Genomic DNA, 8,434 nt, shown 5'->3' on the forward strand with positions numbered 1-8,434 from the left:
AAACACTATAAAACTAATAGCAATGTTGACTTGGTGGTTATCAAGATCTCCTCTTTCAATTTTAGTCACTATATGATACCAATATCTTTGTTAGATCTCTTCCTTTCCAGACTCACTAATCAATGGACTATTGAATGATACAATTAGCAAGCAGGTCCTGGTCAAATCTTTAACAAATACAATTGTCTATCTTTATGCACAGGTTGGGTTATATACCAGTCAATCAGTGAGCTCTAATCTTTACAAGTTTTGTTATACACTGCAACTGTCATTCATTCTCTCCCACATGGAGCCTCACTTTTGTTCTGGGGCCAGTGCATCAAGCTCCACAGAACAACTTATGATTTATCTAATCCAATCATGATGATCTTACTCCTTTGTGTAATGTTTGGTCTAGGAGTTAGCTGTGCCCCATTTTTCACAAAGGAAATGTTTACATTCTAGAAAGAAAATGGAATATAAGGAGGAAAAGTCTTATGTGGCCATCTTGGAACCATAAAAGTAGACATTTTCATACACAGAGGATAGCAGAATAGAAGGATGGAAAGAGTTTGTATTGTCAACCCCATATCACAGATTCAACTCTAATATCACTAGCTTTCTTGTCAAGTTTGTATGCTTTAAGGCAATTTTAGCTAAAAACATTCTTCGTTGATCCATAAATTGGTCAGGTAGGGAAGACAACTGAATAAACTGTTTTTGGATCTACAAATGATCACTAATTGAAACTGTAATTTTCCCTTAATGCTAATTTTAATTATCTGTTGTTGTTTCTGGGAATACAGCAGCTAGCAATACAGACAAATCCCTTCCCTTGTGGTTTTATATTTTGGGGTGAGTCAGACAATATGCATTTAGGTAAGTTAAATGTGTGATATACTGTTATGAATAATTTAAAGCAGGTAAATTGGAAAGGAGCGTTCGGAGATAGTAACGTAAATAGAGACTTTAGGGGAAGCTTTACGAAAGGATAATATTTGGACAAAGAACTGGAGAAGTGTGGGAGCAAAATTTATAGATAATTGGATGAAGGACATTCCAGGCAGCAGGGGCAGCAAGTGCAAAGGTCCTGAGTTGGAAGTATACCTAGCAATCCACAAAAAACAAGGGGTCCAGTATGGATGGAGAAGAGAGCAAGGGAACGTAGTAGGAAATGAGATCAGAAATGTTGCAGAGAGCAACGAAGGGGATACATACGCCACTTAAAGAAGTTGATCTTTTTTTCTTAAAAGACACTGGGGGACTTTTAGCAAAAGCATGATATGATCTGTGATATTTTAGAAGGATAATTGGGACTAAATTGAGAGTAGAATGAGTGTGGTGAAGGCAAAGCAGAAATAGCAGTTAGGAGGTTATTGCAGTAAAAAAGTAGAGATGACGGTGGTTGAGTCCGCCAACCTGCACATCTACTCCCTAAAGGGATATATTTTTCTATGTGAATATTAAATTAGGAAGAAATTTAGAAAGAGAAAAGAATCAGAAAAAAGTGTATTAGGCAAGGAAATACTAAAGAGCTCAGTAGTATGAATAATCATGAAATATTTGAATGAGAAACAGGAGATTGCTTGGGCTGTGTCTTAGCTTGGACTGCCATGACGATATACTCTATTCTGGGTGGCTCAAACAACAAGCATTTATTTCTCTTAGTTCTGGTGGCTGGAAGTCCAAGTTCAAGGTGGTAGCAGATTCAGTGTCTGGTGAGAACCCACTTCCTGGTTTTTCATGTGTCCATCTACCTGCTGTGTCTTCACATGGTAGAGAGAGAGAACTCTGGTCTCTCTTCTTATAAGGATATTAATCCCATCCTGAGGGTGCCACCCTTAATACCTCATCTAAACCTAATTATCTCCCAAAGGCCCCACCTCCAGAAACCATCACATTGCAGGTTAGGGTTTCTACAGATATATTTCTATGAGGGGCGGGACACAAACTTTCCATAACTGGCTGTTTTTGGTGTACCATAGGCAATACTGTCAACATGTTTGCTCAGCCAAGTCTGCTTGTACTAGACCCACCATGCATTTCAACTTATCTTTTAATTTAATGAAAATTACCCTTCTTTCTTGTCTGGTCACCGCAGCTGAACTCCCAATCCCCCCCCCCAAAAAAAAAGTATAGCCAGGATGAACAATACATATTATGAAGAAATTTTAGATCAGTGTAGCCCGGGGATTATCAACCAGTAGTTTAAATTTGATGTTTCCTGTGAATCTGAGAATGAAGAATCTTTAACCTCAAGCTGTTATAGTTTGAGGGACCGCTGTGCTTCTGATTGAGATATACACTAAGGCCAAAAATCGTTGATAGGTTTTATCGCACAGATCTCTCAAAATTGACCCTCACAGGAGTCCACAAGGGAGACCTCACTGCTTTGGTACAAACAGATCTGCAAAACATGGCAGATATCAGAGGAGATATAGTATATGGTAGGTGGAAAAAATGTCCCGTTACACACCCTCAGTAGAGAGTGGCAGTGGAGAGGACGGATCAGTCATACCTCAGGAAGGGGTCAAGGTCCTGGTCTCCGAATCCTAGGTGGACAGCAGGCAAAGCAGGACCTCAGCACTGAAAGCAGTTGAGCCCTAAGCTCCAAATTAATATGTAAATGATATAATTATATTAAAATGTCAAATACTTAATCTGAAGAGCAAGGATAAAAACAAGGATAAAAGGAAGCTTTCTGATAGGTTAAATAAGACCCAGGCCCAGGTGAGTCCATGAATGAACAAACTTTAATAGGTAATGATGGCAGCTCTGAAAATAAGTGTTTTTTAGATAGATGACAGAAGACTCAAGGATTTAACACGATAATCATCTTTAGAGAAGTGAAGATAATTGTGGTAATATGTTTGTTTGTTCTACAGTTTGATGAATAACAATATACTTTTTCAAAATACAATAATAATAATAAGCATAGAAATAGCTGCTTCTTTAGAGGACATATTATATAGCAGGCATTGCAATACAACTTCCTGTATTTTATCTTGTGAAATCAATGCAATAAACTTGAATGCTAGATACCATTATTCAGCTTTCACGTACAAGAAACTGAGTTTCAAAGAGGTTAAGTAATTTGTCCGAGGTCACAGAATCTGTGAGTGGTTTAAACCCGAAACCCGATCCTGCCCACCAAATCTCCCTGAATCTTAACTGATCTGCAGTAGTAACATCTTTGTAATGTCTATGCTCATTGTTTTTGTTCAAAGCAAAACAAATTGTGACAAGAAAACCACCAGAGAATATTAGAGGTGAATTGAAGCTTATGCAACAAATGAAACAGTGGTTCTCACAGAGAAAGGGAAGAGCAGTTTCTTTGGTGTGTTAATGTGGTCCTGGTAGTAAGTGGAAGGGGGTTGTAATAGCCAAACATTTAGGGAGATTTTAAAATTGAAATTGCTTTGATAAACTTGTCTAGGTGATTTATGTCAAAGATTCTGAATTACAGTCCACAACTCCTATCTGGTCACAAATTAGCATGTTACTGTCTAGAAAGTATTTCTTGGATGATTTTTGGAATCAGCCTTTTATCCTTTTATTTTGATGCTTGGAAATCTGCATTGTAACAAACATGCTAGTTTATTCTTATTTACAGTGAATATGAATTGAACTCTCCATGTAAAAGTGCTGAAACATTTGCAAAACTTATATACGCAATTAGAGTATGAGACAGTTAGAATACCAGTCTCCTCATGTAGTCAGAATAATTCAAAAAACACAGTGTTGGTGATATGATATTTGGAGAAGCCAGGAGAAACCACTGTCTCATCTTATAGGTTATATGCCCAATACTGATATGTATGTAATAATAAGACAGCAATAGATGTCAACCAAACAAGACTGCATCATGTAGACTGACAGAAGTTAACTGAAACGGAAAATTCCTGCATACTCAGGTTTCCATGATTTGAAAGTGGAACACACTAAAATTGCAGGCAAGCCGAACTGACTGCGTTTTTCTGTGTTGTACTGAGTTTATGGTGGCCTCACATTACCTTTCGTCTAGTTAGGGAAAGAAGACTTCTTGAGAAAAATGGAATCATAATTTTAAAAGTTGGCAAAGAGTAAGGGAAGTTGCTTCTAACATAAGGACTGTGAATCTCAACCTCAGGAAAGTAACCATAAAGAGCTTTTCACAAATATAAGTACATTACTCACACACTGCCTAAAGATTAGTGGGATTAAATTTCAAAATTAAAAAATGTACATTCTTGGTAGTCTTGATAATAGGATGATTTTTCCTATGGTTTCTATAGTTCAGTATTTCCTGAGTTTTACCTTACCATCAAAAGCATACCTTAGTTATATAATTGGTATGTCTTAAGAATCCGTTATTTTAAAGTAAATTTACGTCTGATACAGAAACATTATTTATTTTTCTTATTTATATTATATGTCATATCTTCATATGATGATATATTTCTCAAATCCTTTGATCTCCTATACATTAAACATATTTCTCACTCTTATCTAAGCTGTCAAATACTATTAAATATACTATGCATGTAGTTGTTTTTATGTTATAATATAGAATAGTTTTGAAAATGTCAACCCTTTTAAGGCGACACTGCAAAAACAGCTTAGATTTTTTTTTAATGTAGTAGGTTGATTGTAGAAACTTTTGTTTTGATATCTCTTAGTGTAGATGCCCAAGCATCTTGACGAGACAAAATCTTCTTCATAGCATAATAGTTGTGTCTCCCTCCTTTCCTTCTATCAAAGAGTCCTGGAGCGCTGTCTTTTCTCTAAGCAGATGAAATGTGTGATCTCCTTCGAGATGGATATTAATGCCTTCTCAGGCCTTTGTGGAAATGAGATTAGAATTCTAACTGTTCAAAATCCAGCAGCCTTTAATGAAAAACGATAGGAATTATCACATACCTAGAGCTTAGAAAGGATGGCATCGTATTTGCACATTATTAAAGATCTGAATAATTTAAGTTATTTTTAGGTTTGAACTGCTTAGAGGATTTTAGGAAGCTGTTTAAACTGCTCAAGAAATGCACTTGCTTGTCCTGATTTCACCAATGTTACATCGCTTACAATTTTTTCATGGAATGGTTTGACTGTCACTTAAATGAACATATTTTGAACCTCAGATCAATAGTAGAGAAATACTGAAAAATTTGAACAAAAGTTATTTAATGCTTACATTACTTTTAAAACTTATTTTTCTTAAATGAATGCTTTGCATTATTTCTTTTATAGTTCTCTGGTAAAAATCTACTTGTCCAAGTCTTGTAAGAAATATAGAATAGTAGCATTCTAGTTATGTATCAGTGAACAGTGGAGTGAAAAGACTTGCTATAACCCAAATATATTTTGTATTTTGTCTAATAATCTGTGAGTTCTAAATATTTTGTTTGTTCAGTTTCTTCACATGTAAAATGTAAAAATAATATGTCTCTACCTTTGTTGTGAGAACAACCTGGTGGATGGTAGGTACACTATAAATATTTTGTATTACCAGCTATGAAACATAGATGATGAGACAAATAAGTTTGGAGTTAATAAGATAGCATATTTGAAAATTAAAATAATTAGAGATGAACAAAATAATATGAGACAAATGGTCAAGGAACAAGACCACATGCATTGCCAATCCTTAGGGAAACTAGAAAGCATTTTAAACAAACAAGATATTTCTGTTTAAAAAGTAAAATGAGAGGTAGATGATAAAACAAAACAAATCAAAAAGAATCACTCCTGATTTGTGACCGTAGATTACTAAAATGACCAAGAATCTACAAATAACACAGTAGCTATTTTTTAACCGATTGGAATAGATAATGTTAGTATAATAAGGAATTTGAAACAATTGATTGCTGTAACAGAATCTAAACTTCTACTCAAGACCCTCATCCTCATCTCCTTTGCTCTTTAAATCTCCCAACCTTTTGTGTTATCAAGAAGAGTTTCAAGATTATTGAACTTGTGGGTGAAACTTCACAAAAGATTAATGTAAGCTGTAGGTCTAATTAAAACTTTCTTCAGAAAAGCCTTTGAATTCAGAGGAATGATGACTATATAACTCCAGCTCCAAAAATAACATTTTAACGAGGTGATCTAAATGCCTGATCTGAAATACTGTGTTTATTTTTATTATTACGTTTTATTTTTTTCAATTATCATAAATCAAAGTTGACTTTTCATGTAAAATTCTACAAATTTTAAATCACAGGTAGATTCATGTAACAACCATCATAATTAGGATATAGAACAGTTCCATCTCTCAAAAGAACCTTGTGCTATCCCTTGTACTCATCCCCTTCTCCCACTCACAGGAGTAATTTACTTCAGTGGCTTATTAACCCGACTGATTTTAATTTTTGGCTTTGACTTCTTCTGGATGCTCAGATTCTTCTCTATTAGCCAGTGGATGTGAGGACAACAACAAAAATCTCTGCGTGGGATTGCTTTAAGAGCCATGGGTCTGCTCATACTCCATTAGCCAGAATTTAATCACATGACCACACCTAACCTCAGACAAGAAATAAACTCTATCTCTGTGCCCTGAAGGAGGAAGACTGTTTTAGTAAATAAGCATCTAGTCTCTAACATAAATATAAATAAGCAAAATCAGAAAACTAAATTCAAGTGGCCAATAAACTTATGAAATTATATTTTGTATTACCATTTGTCTCATATTATTTTGTTCATCTCATAACTTGTAATACAAAATTAAAATTGAAAGGAGTTATATTTCCATTTTTATATGTTTGTTATCATATTATTTATTTATATGTATGTGATATTGAAATGGGCACACATGAGAATATCGAGAAATACAGATGGAGCTCCTATGTGCAACTCCACTTCTAATAATTTAACCAAAGATCATTCTCTCAGCAGGATAATTTTAAGACAAACAGTTGTACACAATCATGATTATTCAATGCACTGTTTAAAACTCATCAGAGATTGTCAATAATAGAAAAATCCGTATTTTTTACTCAGATAATACAATGTCTGCCCTTCAAGGTCCTTCAGTATCTGGTCTCTGCGTACTGCTTCAGCCCTCTCTTTCACACCTCACCCCTCTCTCTTCATCAGGTCCCTTAGTCCATGATTTTCAGTTTCTTGAAAGTACCAAACTTTTTCCACTTGTGGCACACAAAACTTCTGTTTTTCTGTGCCTGAAATATTCTCCATGATCTCATTCTTAACATCTGCTAATTTTTCATGACTAACATCCATGTTACTCTTTCATAGAAGCTTTCCTTGATGCGCCAGTCTAAATTATATCTCTAAATGCAAAAAGTATATCATTAAAATTTGTAATAATTGTTATGACAGTATTTTTATCTGATGACTAATCAATGCTTTCTTAGCATTTAAATATAATCCTAACAAGGCTCTGCCAGTATTTTTATTTTGTTCACAATTGAGTCGCTGGATCTAGTCAAGTACCTACATAGTAAAAATTCAATATACATTTGAAAAAGAAAAAAAAAAATCTCCTTCTGGGTTTCTCCTTTATTCCTATACCACTACCATACTCACACCAAATATCTGACACCAAATATCTGCAGTGTTTCTCCCACACCAGACATTTCTCTGGAGACTAGCTGAGTGTCCTACAATTTAACTTAATTCTGACACTGTTCACCTCAGGATAGCATCAGATCACACAGGTTAAGGGTCCAGTCCCACAAGACTATCCCCCACTATCAGGTGCCAGTCGCAAGTAGTATGTCCCTTGGTTGCTCACAACTTTTGTTCATTTTGGCTACAAATCGGAAGTTCTCATGACCCCCTCCTTGGATTGGATCACTTGCTAGAATAGCTCACAGAATTCAGGGAAACAGTTACCTACGTTTACCAATTTATTATATAATAATAAAAAAAAAACTGATAAAGAATACAGATGAAGAGATACATAGTATGAGGTCTAGAAAACTCCTGAGCACAGGAACTCTGTCCCTTTGGAGTTGGGGTGTGCCACTTACCCAGTGGATGTGTTCGTTAGTCCAGAAGCTTCCTGAACCTGTACTTTGGAAACTTTTATGGAGGCTTCGTTACTTAGGTATGATCAATCATGAATTTAATCTCCAATCCCTCTCCCCTTCTGGAGGATGGGGAGGTAGGACTGAAAGTTTATGCTTCTAATCATGGCTTGATGTTTCTGGTGACCAGCCCCCATTCTGAAACTATTTGGAAGCCCCCCAAAAGTTGTCTCCTTAGGACAAAGGCACTTCTATCACTCAGAAAATCCCTAGGGATTTGGGAACTCTGACAGGAACTTGGATGAAAGACCAAATATTAGAACAAAAAATGCTCCCACTGCTTATCGCTTAAAAATTCCAAGTGTTTTAAGGTCTTTTTCCAGGAACCAGAGGCAGAGAATGATATGTATGTTTCTATTATTTCATCATATTTATTGACCGAGTAGAAGACATCGCTATATAAAGCCACACAAAGTAAAAATATGACTTAA

General features: G+C 35.4%; 1 pseudogene; it reads left to right on the forward strand.

Moving 5' to 3' along the window:
• Positions 1-2,395: 2,395 nt before the first annotated feature.
• LOC105289709 overlaps positions 2,396-8,434 on the forward strand; it is an 8,019-nt pseudogene continuing 1,980 nt past the window's right edge.

The sequence above is a fragment of the Pteropus vampyrus genome, unplaced genomic scaffold, assembly GCF_000151845.1.
Source record: "Pteropus vampyrus isolate Shadow unplaced genomic scaffold, Pvam_2.0 Scaffold27, whole genome shotgun sequence".
NCBI classification, from domain to species: Eukaryota; Metazoa; Chordata; class Mammalia; order Chiroptera; family Pteropodidae; genus Pteropus; species Pteropus vampyrus.